Below are 14615 nucleotides of genomic sequence, written 5' to 3'. Positions count from 1 at the left end.
GTGTGGACATAATAGGAACAACAAATAGCCGTGACCCGCTTGATTTGGCGAAGCTGGGACTCTTGCTGCGACGTTGGGCTGGCGTTATTGATCATACGGAAAGGATGATTGCAATGCTGATGGAATGGATGCTTTTAGATTTGCTATGATGAGGAATACGAAGACCCGTTGGCAATGTCTTGCATTGGTTTATTGACCAGAAAATTGAAATAATAAAATCAATCACCGGAAGGTGTAGAAACTCCGTTACTAATCAATTTAACTTTGTCTTCATGTTGTCTTGTTTATTTTTCTTGATTTTTGTTCTTCTTTTTCTTTTACTTTTCTTTTTGTCTTTCTTCTTCTTGTCTTCTTTCTTTGTCTTCTTTTGCTTCTTTTGTTTCTTTGTCTTCTTGTCTTCTTTGTCTTCTTTGTCTTCTTTGTCTTCTTTTTCTTCTTGTCTTCTTTGTCTTCTTTGTCTTCTTTTGTCTTCTTTGTCTTCTTTGTCTTCTTTGTCTTCTTTGTCTTCTTTGTCTTCTTTGTCTTCTTTGTCTTCTTTGTCTTCTTTGTCTTCTTTGTCTTCTTTGTCTTCTTTGTCTTCTGTCTTCTTTGTCTTCTTTGTCTTCTTTGTCTTCTTTCTTTGCTTCTCTTCTTTGTCTTCTTTGTTTCTTTGTCTTCTTTGTCTTCTTTGTCTTCTTTGTCTTCTTGTCTTTGTCTTCTTTGTCTTCTTTGTCTTCTTTGTCTTCTTTGTCTTCTTTGTCTTCTTTTCTTCTTTGTCTTCTTTGTCTACTTTGCCTTCTTTGTCTTGTTTGTCTTCTTTGTCTTCTTTGTCTTCTTTGTCTTCTTTGTCTTCTGTCTTCTTTGTCTTCTTTGTCTTCTTTGCAAAGGATCATTTGGATGCCATAAAAGCTGTTCGATTGTTCAGATACAGTTGCTACATTTTTAATGCAGTCAGAAGGTATATCTAAAACAGGGTACCACGAGGGATGGTGTCGTGGGTTTTGGATTATTTCTTAATGAATCGGATGACCCGTATTACAATAAGTGTTCAATTGAATTTGTCTGATGGGAATAATTAAGACATTTTAAAACTTTATCATTATTGCAACATCAAAAACAAGAGCCAATCCGCTACATCAGCATGCAACATCCATTAATAAACTGTCTAATAAATGCGTATCTTATGAATAAACCATCTTTTGGGTGGCACTCAAATATGAATTTCGTTACACCCAAATACATTGTTGAGGCGTTCCTCAGATATCCACCTACTAATTACACACCCATCGTGTTTCTTTGATAACTTTGTTACATCGCGATCTCGCTACTGGGCTAGGGTCATCAATCAACCATTCATTACGAAAATGATCATTTATGCAAATTTCGACGCGTCCGGGTTTGGCACGACCCTTTTATCCAGACTACACAGGTCGTGTCTGTTAAAATTATTATGGCTTTATTTCTACGATCCGAACGAGTGCTCGGAGGCGAAATGGCGCGCGTGTCTCGTGGAAATCTCCCTCGCGCACCAACGACCGTGAACAAACAGATTCATCTCTTCTAAAATAAACTTACCACGAAGGCCTGCGGATTGAATTCGATGTCGATCAGCAGCGCAGGAAATTGGTAAAGGCTAAGAAACGTCGATTTTCTCCACTTCTCGAGACCGAGGAGACGGAACGTTCGATCTCTATCGATCCTCTCTTTTCTGGTGACCTGGCGAGTCAATGGTGCTGATCGCAATCGCATCGAAAACATTTCATTACGCTAATTGATTTAATTCGTAAAAGGTGATATTTGACTTTAACGGTAACGGTGTCACATCCGTTCCGGATGCTACTAACGTTAAGTCTTCCATCACTATCTTAAAACTTTTTGGTTGTTTTTTATGTGTTTATTTATAGTCAAGCAGATTTTTATTTATAGATTTTAATTTTCTAGATTTAGGGTTTATCCATCATTGCACCGCATCGGTTGGTCCTATACCGATTATAGAAAGCAGGACAAGTTTTTCTCACAGTTTGACCTCAACAAATTGTACCAAAAAAACATACTTCCACTTCTTGTTCCTTCGATCTGCACCCGTAGGCGGTAAGCATCAGCTCTTTTAGTTTGAAGACATCACATGACACTTATTGTTTGCTTCTCCTTGTGCATTGCAAAACTTTTCCTTTTTTTCTTTTATTTTGATTTATCTCTTTTCGACATTATCTCCATTTCTTCACTTTATTCTCTCTTTTTCCTTTCATTTCCTTTGTCCCTTTCCTCCCTCTACTATCATTTTTTTAATTCTCTATTAAAGTGTTCTACTATCATTGTTATTCCAACATTTTTTCCTCTTTCCTACTCTTTTCTTCTCTCTGTTTTTTTGGTGAAAATATGTAAAATGTTTCTGATAACTGCAAAATTGAGCTTTTTTTATTGTTGGACTAATAAGAACGGATGAAGTTCCTTCAAGACACGGGGATTCCATTTCGCAAATTTAGTATCCTTTTAGCTGTACGTCGCTTTCGACCAAACTGCATTTTCGGTCAAACCAGTTTTGCCCTGATAACAGTTTCCGTTGAACGTTTAGTTTTGCTAAATGGTACTTGGCTAGATGTGTTTTGGTCTAAAGGTCAACATCGACTTAAATGAAGAGAAGCTACGGAAAAAATTACAAAAAGGCCATTTAGCCAAACTCAGGCCATTTTTGACCATATTACCTGTCCATTCATCGACATTTGGCCAAATGGCCCAATCTGTCAAAAATTAATTTCACTAAACGATCTGTTAGGGCAAGCGGCTGTCTGTCGCTTTTGGTCATGGAATTTCCAAGAAGTTCTTATTGAAAATAGAAAGAATTTTTTGAATAAATGAAAAAAAACCCAGATTAATCCACCTAGCGGTGATGGTGCCTTCTCGTCCGTTCAAAAGGTTTGAAAAATTTCAAATAACCAATATGTGGATTGGTCTTATTTTTCATATTTGTTTATATGCATAAAAAATTCTCAAAACGCAATTTGTTGACAAACAAATCGGATGAGCATAAGAGCAAAAATTGGCATTTTATTTGAGTAGTTTTAAATTAGTATTTTTCGCCATACTTTGACCCAATTGTACGATCCGGCCAAGTTTCTATAAAACAATGGGACAAGATTCTGCGTCAAATGCAATCTGTTGAAAAGACTTGAGAAGCACAATATTGACATCAATCACAGTAACTTATATATGACTGGATTCAGTCACATATATGGTTACTGCAACCAGATTTGTTGAAAATGTTTGCTTGGGGAATAGATGAAGTCTAAATGCTAAGAAAGTGAGCTAGACTTTTTGAACTCTTTTCACAATAAATAGTTATTTGACCATAACATCTAGCCATAGTCCGATCTGCTTAATTCTCAATAAGAAAATATGAGACATTCTGCGTCGAATGCAATTTAATGCGAGCAAATCGGTTGAGGAAAAGTGCAGAAAAATGAGGAAAATTTTTGTATCAATTTTTCATTGTTTTTGAGCGGATCTTATAGCCTTTACCGTACCTAGATACGAAAGGCAAAATGGTATAATTTTCGATCCCATAGTCCGATATGGCCAATTTTCAATGAAACAATGGGACAGGATTCTACTCGAATGCAACTTGTTGTGAGCAAATCGATTGAGGATAAGTGCCCGGAAAATGAGTGACATTTTTACGCGATTTTTCGTATGAATTTGTATTTTGGCCATAACTCTGATCCCATAGTCAATCTGACCAATTTCAAATAGGAAACAATGGGACAAGATTCTGCGTCATGCAACTTTGTTGCAGAGTAAATCGGTTGACGATAAATGCCGAAAAATGAGTGACATTTCTTACGCGATTTCTCGTATGAATTTGTATTTAGCATAATTTCATCCCATAGTCCGATCTGACCAATTTCAAATAGGAAACAATGGGACAGGATTTTGCGTCGAATGCAACTTGTTCAAACAAATCGGTTGGGATAAGTGCCGAAAATGAGTGACATTTTTCGCGATTTTTCGTATGAATTTGTATTTTGGCCATAACTTACATCCCATAGTCTAATCTGACCAATTTCAAATAGGAAACAATGGGACAAGATTCTGCGTCGAATGCAACTTGTTGCGAGAAATCGTTGACGATAAATGCCCGAAAAATGAGTGACATTTCTTGCGATTTTCTCGTATGAATTTGTATTTTGTGCAATTTCTGATCCCATAGTCCGATCTGACCAATTTCAAATAGGAAACAATGGGCAATTTTGCGTCGAATGCAACTTGTTGAAACAAATCGGTTGGGATAAGTGCCGAAAATGAGTGACATTTTTCGCGATTTTCTCGTATGAATTTGTATTTTGACATAACTTACTCCATAGTCCGATCTGACCAATTTCAAATAGGAAACAATGGACAGGATTCTCGTCGAATGCAACTTGTTCAATCAAATCGGTTAAGGATAGTGCCCGAAAAATGAGTGACATTTTTACGCGATTTTTCGTATGAATTTGTATTTTGGCCATAACTTCTGATCTCATAGTCCGATCTGGCCAATTTCAGATGGGAAACAATGGGACAGGATTCTGCGTCGAATGCAACTTGTTGCAAGCAAATCGGTTGAGGATAAGTGCCCGAAAATGAGTGACATTTCTTACGCGATTTTTCTTGTATTTTTTGCCCATAACTTCCGATCCCATAGTTCATCTGGCCAATTTCAAATAGGAAACAATGGGACAGGATTGCATGCACAACTTGTTGCGAGCAATCGGTTGAGGATAACCTCGATTCGTCGAACTGAGTCGATTGGTATATAACACTATTGCTCCGCCTTCTATAAAAAGTTTGTTTTTGGAGCGATCATATACCACAGACAAACAGAATAACACTCGTCAAATTTCCATCGTTCACTGATTTACTGACCAATTCAAATAATAATTAGTTGGCCAATCGGTCACTAGTAGCGCGCGCATCGGATTTGTCTCGAGTTTGAAATTTGCTCACTACCACATTCTGGTTCGTGATTTGCCCAACTAACTGAAATCAACAGATGACGTTAGTGTTTAAATGACGATGAATTTGATGAATAAATGTTCAATGTGTTATGTCTGTTTGTCTGTGATATAGCCTTTACCGTATACTTAGTATTTTGGCCATAACTTCTAAGCCGATAGTCCGATCGGGTCAGTTTTCAATAGGAAATAATGGGACAGGATTCTGCATCGAATGCAACTTTTGCGAACACATTGGTTGAGAATAATGCCCAAAAGTGAGCTAGACTTTTTAATGTGCTTTTTATGAAAAAATGTTTTGCCATAACTTCTAACATAGTCCGATCAGGCAGTTTTCAATTGAAATAATGGACAGGATTTTGCGTCGATTGCAACTTGTTGCGAGCAAAACGGTTGAGAATAAGTCCCAAAAGTGAGCTAGACTTTGATGTGCTTTTTATGAAAAATGTATTTGGTCATAACTAAGCCCATAGTCCGATCGGTCAGTTTTCAATAGGAAACAATGGGACAGTATTCTGTCGAGTGCAACTTGTTGCAGCAAATCGTTGAGAATAAGTTCCAAAAGTGAGCCAGACTTTTAACGTGCTTTTATATGAAAAAAGTATTTTGCCATAACTTCTAAGCCCATAGTCTGATCGGTCAATTTTCAATAGGAAACAATGGGACAGAATACTGCGTCGAATGCAACTTGCGAACACATTTGTTGAGAATAAGTCCCAAAAGATGACTGACTTTTAATGTGCTTTTTATGGAAAAAGTATTTGGCCATAACTCCTAAGCCCATAGTCCGATCATGTCAGTTTTCAATTGAACTAATGGGACAGGATTATGCGTCGATTGCAACTTATTGCGAGCAAATCGGTTGAAAATAGGTGCCCAAAAGTGAACTAGACTTTTGATGTGCTTCTATGAAAAATGTATTTTGGTCATAACTTCTAAGCCCATAATCCGATAAGGTCAGTTTTCAGGAAACAATGGGACAGTATTCTGCGTCGAATGCAACTTGTTGCGAGCAAATCGGTTGAGGATAAGTGCCCAAAAGTGAGCTAGACTTTTAATGTGCATTTTTATGAAAAAGTATTTGGCCATAACTTCTAAGCCCATAGTCCGATCGGGTCAATTTCAATAGGAAACAATGGGCAGATTCTGCGTCGAATGCAACTTGTTGCGAGCAAATCCGTTGAGGATAAGTGCTAAAAAAATGAGCTAGACTTTTTAATGTGCATTTTATAGAAAAAGTATTTTGCTAACTGCTAAGCCCATAGTCCGATCGGGTCAATTTTCAATAGGAAACAATGGGACAGTATTCTGCGTCGAGCCTTGTTGCGAGCAAATCCGTTGATGATAAGTGCCCAAAAAGTGAGCTAGACTTTTAATGTGCATTTTATGAAAAAATATTTTGGCCATAACTTCTAAGCCCATAGTCCGATCGGGTCAATTTTCAATAGGAAACAATGGGACAGGATTCTGCGTCGAATGCAACTTATTGCGAGCAAATCGTTGAGGATAAGTGCTCAAAAGTGAGCTAGACTTTTGCACACACACACACACACACACACACACATACACACACACACACACACAACACACACACATACACACACACACAGACATCACTCCAATTCGTCGAGCTGAGTCGATCGGTATTAACACGGTCTCCGGCCTCCTATAAAAAGTTCGATTTTGAGCGAACATAGCCTTTACGTATACTTTGTATACGAGAAAGGAAAAATCCATAAAATTCCGAGCATTTTTCCGTTGTTTAAAAGTTGGCTATACCAAACTAGCCGTCTAGTGATAAACTTATACCTGCGAAAAAAAATGTTGGGTGAAGCTTGACCGAATGTCCATTTCGGCCAAATGGCCCTTTGACCAAATTACTATTTCGGCAAAAGACATATTCTCAACCGTTTTCAGCCAAAGGAACTGTTCGACGAAATGACATTCTCGGCCAAATAATAAACAAGTCTGAAGACATAATGAGAGCATTTAAAAAATTTGAATTTGTTATCAAATTGATTCATAATTTGTTTTCATATATGAATCATCATGATTGATAACATATTTTTCTACTTTTTTGCTGAATATTACTGGTAAATTGAATAATCTGAAACCAATATCAAAACTAGTTTTCGATTTGTTCTTATCGACAGCAGGAATTGTTCTTGATTTGATGTCACAGTAAGATTTTTCTGCTACATGTTTTGTTATTATATGAACATAATCGAAGATTTCACATCAATAAAACAAGTTATCGATTTGCTCTCAAGCTCTGCTTGGGTAGGCTTCTACCAAATAGTCTCGGCCAAACAACGTTCACCTTGTGGTCTTTGGCCAAATGGCTTTCTGCCGAACGACTGTTTTCCGTTCAAAATTCAATTTGAATCAGATTTTTGATTCAACGGAGATCCTTCGCAATTTTCACACGAAGTTTTGCTTAGTTTCTACGGAGAGCTTTTCGATATTGTAATGAAATTGTATGGAATTTTCATGAAAATTTTTGAGATCTTCACGAAAATTCTGTGGAGTTTCAACGTGATATTGTAGAGATCTATCAGTAAATTATACGGAAATTCTACTGAATATTCGAAATTTCCACTGCGGATTTCCTCAAATTTGAATCAGCGTGGAAAAATATAGATCAACGGCGTGAAAATCTTCAACGACTGCGCGCCGATGCAAAATCTCCGGCGGCAGGCCAACTGTCGGCGGCGGTGGCGTGGCGCACACCTCCACAACGTGGGCGTCAACGTGATTCCGCAACAAGGACAATTACAAATCAATCGTGAAATTTCTCATGGTTCACAAGTATAAGTATTACACTTCGCGTAAAACAGGTAGGGTTAAGGCAGGTATTTTCGTCTTTTCGTCATAGTCTCAAAAATCAATAGAAGAGACATTTTATTGCTAAACTCATCCGTACCAAATCGTAACCTCAGGAGAAACGTTCAGCTATAGTGAGATTATGGCAAATGGACGTTGCTTCCGTTGGTTTTAGACCCTACGACGATGGACGGAAATACCTGCCGTGTCCCTAGATCACTTTTGCGTAGTGTTTACGGTGTAAGATCTACCAAACCGCATCCCCAAAGATGATGTTCGCTTCCGATCCGGCAGGTACGAGACGGCGTGGAGCGCAGCGAGCGAGATGGGCAGACCAGGTGCAAAACGACTTGGCGAGCGTGGGGCGTATCCGAGTATGGAGAGATGCGGCCTCGAACCGTGTATTGTGGCGTCAAATTGTTGATTCAGTGTTATCTGTTTAGATGTAAACTAAATAAATGAAAAATGAATGAAAATCTACCAAACCGAGCCCTAGCTTCATCCATTTTTCAAGCTAGAACAATAAGTTGTGGTAATTCAGGGATTCATCATATTTAGTCCTCTATATTAATAGTAGTTTTTCGGTTTGGAAATTGTCTCGACTTCCCTGAGGGCTCCGATGCATGGCCAAACTACAGTACCGTGAAGCATCGAAATCCGTATACTTAAGCACCTCAGTTTATGAAAAAGCCTCTAGAAAACGGGAATCAAATGCAATTGAAACTTTCATCGTTGATACAGGCGCACGAAAGATTTTACTTCTAAAGTGTTCCGCATTCACACATTAGAAACTACAAAAAATATGTTAAGTAATGAACTAAATCAACACCTGATGAACCGAAATCCGCCCACTTTGGATAGAGTTCGAATCAACGGATCCAAATCCGTTCAGATATTTTTTAACTAGGGTCGGTGTACCAATTGTCGCCATACATGAGAACAACTATTTTTTTTTTAAATAAGTAAAGGCAATTAATTGTATATTATTCAGCAACTCGGCTGTACGAAAACCATTTTTTTGTTAAATATCCTGGCTGTGCATATACACAGCATATGTTTCGAAATGGACAAATTGATGAAATTTGCGAAAAAGAATCCACGTGTCTTGGAGGACTCGAACCTCAACCTCCTACTCTCTAGATAGGCGTGATAACCCCTGGCTACACAACAAGACCACTTAAAGGTCACGTTTGCGGAAAAGCCATCAGAACTGAGTACCAACCTCCACCGCGGTTAGCTCTCTTTTTGCAAATTGAATATCTTTCGGATGCTTGATTTGTCCAATCTCCACATGTGCTTTACTATTGTATACCCACAGCCAAGCGAGTGCACATTGTTTATTAAACGAGAGGATCGCACTCCATGCCCCCCAGGAACCGTCTGCAAAAAAGAGAGCTAACCGCGGTGGAGGTTGGTACTCGGATTCTGATGGATTCTTTTTCGCAAATTTCATATCAATTTGTCCATTTCGAAACATATGCTGTGCATATGCACAGCCAAGATATTTAACAAAAAATGGTTTTCGTACGGCCGAGTTGCCGAATAATATGCAATTAATTGTAATCAAGTGTCGGTCTTTCACCGTCATTAGTCGTCTGAGTACACGCGACCGCTTACGTTAAGGCAATCAAACTCATCAAATGCTTTAGCCAAGCAAGCCTTTGGCACAGCAGAGTGCGATTGAATTCGCATTCTATACCGTCCCGCCCAGACAGTTCCTGGGGGCATGGAGTGCGATCCTCCTGTTTAATAAACAATGTGCACTCGCTTGGCTGTGGTATACAATAGTAAAGCACATGTGAGATTGGACAAATCAAGCATCCGAAATATATTCAATTTGTAAAAAAGAGAGCTAACCGCGGTGGAGGTTGGTACTGGATTCTGATGGCTTTTCCGCAAACGTGACCTTTAAGTGGTCTTGTTGTGTAGGGGGTTATCACGCCTATCTAGAGAGTAGGAGGTTGAGGGTTTGTGTCCCTCCAAGACACGTGGATCTTTTTCGCAAATTTCATATCAATTTGTCCATTTCGAAACATATGCTGTGCATATGCACAGCCAAGATATTTAACAAGTAAAAGGCATGTGTGTGGACTTTATATATCAAGCGAAAGGTTTTAATAAAATTAGTTGTAATCCTCAAAATTGATTAATCCATAATAGGAACGCATGCACCAGTTGTGGCACTATTCTTAATTTTGGTTCCTTATTTGGCAAATCCCATTGTTTTCTTATGGGACTGGCCAAATTGGGACCACTAGTGCGACAACTGGTGCAAAGGACGTTAAAAATTAAGCAAAATCAATTTTTACAATTATGCTTGTTTTGCTTTGTTTGCGGTAATTTGATTGGTCATTTGGCATATAGAGCACTAGTGCAACAATTGGTGCTATAGCCACAACTGGTACACCTAGCATAATTATTAAAATTGAAATAGACCGGTTGACTAAATTACCACTGTGAACAGTTGAATACGCACCTTGAGAAGCGATACCTTTGATTTGTATTCCACTGAGCATACTTTATTATTCGCAATTTGCAATCAAAATACACTTCCTTTTGATGCTATTATGTCCTACACGCATAAAAATGGCGCCAAAAACTCCGCGTTTGGTGGGTGGCGATTTGTTTTTGTTTTCAAAGTTTTTAAATTTCAAAGCCTACTTTCCATCTCAATGGCATAAGAACTGACTGGCAAGTATATGAGCAGGATAAGATAAATTTTTAGAGGTATTTACTCAACGGCATAGGTTGCTGCGTATCTGTTTATAGGGCGATTTGAAATATGCCCCTTGTGATTGTGTATGAAACATTTTAATAATCAGATACGCAGGTGTTTACGCTGTTAAGTGAATACCCATGTTTATAAATAACTTTAAATCCCTTTTAATTTTTTGATATCTCTCAATGTGGACGGATCTCGGGGCTGTACGGATTTTGGTCGCCTATGGCAGCGGTTCTCAACCTGGGGTACATGTGCTCCTAGGGGTACTTTTGTCGACTCTAGGGGGTACCTCGACTCAAAATGCATAATGGCGGATGTAGGGTATCTGTTCCCATATTAATAACAGCCCGTATATTAATCCCAACCGTCGATAAACCAAATTAAAAATCAATTTATTTACAATTTCTCACATCGTATGTACACAATTTGTACACACATTCTTGAATGTTTGGAATATTATTCAAGATTTTGTTTGAGTAATGTTTTAATTCACAAGAATCAAATTATTAAAAGATAAAATTAGAAAGCACTTTTATTTGCATTTTCCTACCTTTGAAACGATGGTTTGATGCACTGCTCGATTGCTACTAGCAGATTAATCTGTTTTCACGCCGGTGTTTTCCACTTAATTTCGGGCTAAAACAATTTTATCCCTTCAAAATTCACTTCACAGCACATAAAGCACATCACATTTTCACTATGAATATAGTTATATTTTAAAAACCAACGCGATTTCCTATAGTTTGATATAGGGTTCGTTCGAACACCATCTCAATTACCCTTGTCCGGATGCCAAACTGTTTACATGGCTGGCAGTATCTGCAAGGGTTGCCGACCAACATTTTTATTTAAAAAAAACTTTCATTGTGAAATTCAACTCTTATGTTCGTGAAATAAATTATATAGAAAAGATAAATTATGACAAACACAAAATTGAACTGATAAGATGGAAAACTGCAACAAAAACAGCAATTTTGTAATTATATTTCAACTCAAATACAAAATATTGAAGAATTCGGCATCACTGCAATCATATCGTTACGTATACACACATGTAATAGTGTGCGTATTTTATGTTGGAAACAGTATTATTGATATGGGTACAGGTATAGGATTAGGGAGTGAGTGCTAGTAATGGACCCCTTAACGACGGAAACTTACTTCAATCGCTTCGCTAGAGTAAGACTCATGATAAATTGCCATTCTGCAGTACTAGAAGATAAGCAACAGGTATGAGCATCGCGTTTCGTACATAGCACGTGGTAAAACATTCATTTTTACTACTAAAATATGTATTTTAAAATTATGTAGCCAGGTTGCCTATTATGGCCACCCCCGGGTCCATAATACGCAACATCGAGTTTGTTTACATACGTATTATGGTCCCCCATTTGATTTACATGTTCCATTTCCACATGTTCCTGTTGCCTATTATGGACCCCCCCTTCTGTGCTAGTAATGGACCCTCTAGCGCGTTTACATTCATAAATTAGTTAATATAACTAAATTTCAGTCTCTCAGTGCAAAACAATTGTATGGAACTACTACCCTGATAAGTGAAGCAACTTTATCCTATGGAAGTTTGCAGGAAATTGTAGATTCAAGCGTAAACTCTCGGTTTTTGTTCAGGGGATCCATCATACGCACGGGGTCCATTACTAGCACTCAATCCCTAACTGTTTTTGAATGTTATTGAAATAGGTGCATGGCGGTAATGATGTTTTTTAGCTAAATACTTCTATAATGTGAAGAAAATTTCATTTTTGAAGTTACCAAATTGTTTTCAATTAAAAATTACATGAGCCGAGCATAATTATTCACATGTTTCTTGATTATTGGGTGAGAAATCAATGCATTTCATATGCGCATTGCCTTATTGTTATTGATATAGGAACAGATACCCTATTCCAATTCCAATAAAAACTTATTGATTTCGACTGTGAATTTTTGTTCGCTTTTAGGAGTGGCTTTTGGTCGTGAGATTTTATTTTATTTCATCGCCAACGTTTCGTTCCAGGGATAGGAAGCCCTGGTGAGAACCCATTCCCGGATCGGAACGTCGTCGATGAAATAAAATTGTCAACGCTTGTTTTCACGACTAAAAGCCATTCCTAAGAGCGAACTCTTTGAACCAGTTTTGATAACTGTGTATTTTTAGATTCCAAATCAATTGTCCATAAAATGCATGGCGATCAGTAAATCTAAACTTTTTGAGTCCAGCTCATTACAACCAGCATAGTGTATGAAGGGCTGAGGAACAAAAGATCAAAAAGGCAAAAAAATGAGTGAATAAACCCAAAATCTAAAGGTTTGGAAGCATCCATTTGATAAGCTTGAAGGCTTTTTAAAAAAAAACGCTGAAAAAGGCTGGGAAGCCTCCTCGTAAGCTTTTTTAAGACACTCGGAAGCATCTTTTCAAGAGGCTCTTAAGCCTCATTTCAGGAGGCTTGGAAGCATCGTATCCAGAAGCTGAGAAGCCTTTTTAAAGAGGTTGGGAAGCCTTCCAAGAGACTCAAAATCCTAGCAGCACAAATGTTCCAAAGAGGTTACTGCAACTTGTATGCTACCAGATTCGGTCACAATCAAGTTTTTTTTCTATATTGTGCTGCTTTGATTAGATTTAACATTCATTCTCATGCGCCAACCATATTAATGGAAATAATTAAAAATACATTTAAATGTTATTCTTTCCCAAGTTCTTTCTTTTTTAAGATTCTTGTTATTCTTATCCGCAGATCCCACTTATATTCATAGAAAAGGGTTTTAGCACGGGAAAACAATAATTTTGCTCTTTTTTGCGCTTGCTTTTTTCGCATTTGTCTCTTGACATTTTTTCTTAAAACTATTTTTTCTCAGCCTTCTAATGCCTTAGGCAGGGTACTTTGACTATTGTTTGTTAATTTCAATTGTTCAGAATGAATCGCCTGCTTTGAGCGTGCTTACAGCGGCACACTAGGAGTTAACTTTCGGAAATCAGTATGGCGAAAAGCATCTAAGGTTAAATTTCTCGAAAATAAGCAACTTAATCGAAAAAATATTCGGTAGGCGTAGTAGCGGACACCTTCCTACATAACTGGTACAAAATAGATTTTAGTGAGAAGTTCCTGCTGTTGAGAAAACCTGCGTTAGATGTCTTTCGCCATACAAATTTCTGGCGGTTAACTCTTGCTGGCTATTTTGCGCATATACTATAACGCCTGGATGTGACAGCGGCGGGTAGAAAATCAGCCACTGCCAATAATCCATTGGAAAAGTTATTGATATTGGTCAATAATAAAATCCTTAATGCCGGAGAAGAGCCAGCCTCGGGCTGAAAGTCTCCCTAATAAAGACAATAAAAAAAATCCCTATTGCATGTTCATCAGTAGATTAAAATGAAATTTCAAAATTCCACAATTGTTTTTTTTTACATTGAAAGTAATTTACGTAATTTTCTGTTCCTTCGTTCCTTGTTCGCGTTCCTTTGAAGAGTGGAATATTTTTAGTTTAGTATTTTTCCTCAACTAACAATAAATATTTAGTATTTTTCTTCAACTAACTTAATACAATAGATATGATTTTTTAATATTTCTAATTTCTTACACGGAAAATGAAAATCAGGCCAATAAATTTTAAAATTTCAAAAGTCTCTTGAATTTTATCACAAGGCTTTTTGACATGTCTCGTTTTGCAAACGCGTTCGTCCCGTTTTTTTCACCGAAATGATCCGGTCAACCTACTGGGAAAGCGTATCTTGGACGGCGTGGAGCTGCTCGTCAGCATTATAAGCTAAGGTTTGTGTCATATACCCTACAATAAAATATAAATTCAAGCTGTTGGTTGCGTAGCTCCAGGAAAGATCAATCACTGTACCGCATATCATAAGATCATATGTATAAACATACTATTAGAAGAAAATATATTCATCGGCAAACATCCGTTAGAAATCTTTTGTCCAGTATTTATTTGTCAATTACCATTAGGCTCAAATTAATGAATGAACTACCGTTCACGCCGCTACTGTTTGACGCGCAAGAGACCAACATCGAGGTGCCTTATTGATTGGAGACACAAGACGAAGAAAAGCCTTACCACACCTTCCAACCACTTGCTGCTGCCCA

The sequence above is a fragment of the Armigeres subalbatus genome, chromosome 1, assembly GCF_024139115.2.
Source record: "Armigeres subalbatus isolate Guangzhou_Male chromosome 1, GZ_Asu_2, whole genome shotgun sequence".
NCBI lineage: Eukaryota > Metazoa > Arthropoda > Insecta > Diptera > Culicidae > Armigeres > Armigeres subalbatus.
This window is presented reverse-complemented; position numbering follows the sequence as displayed.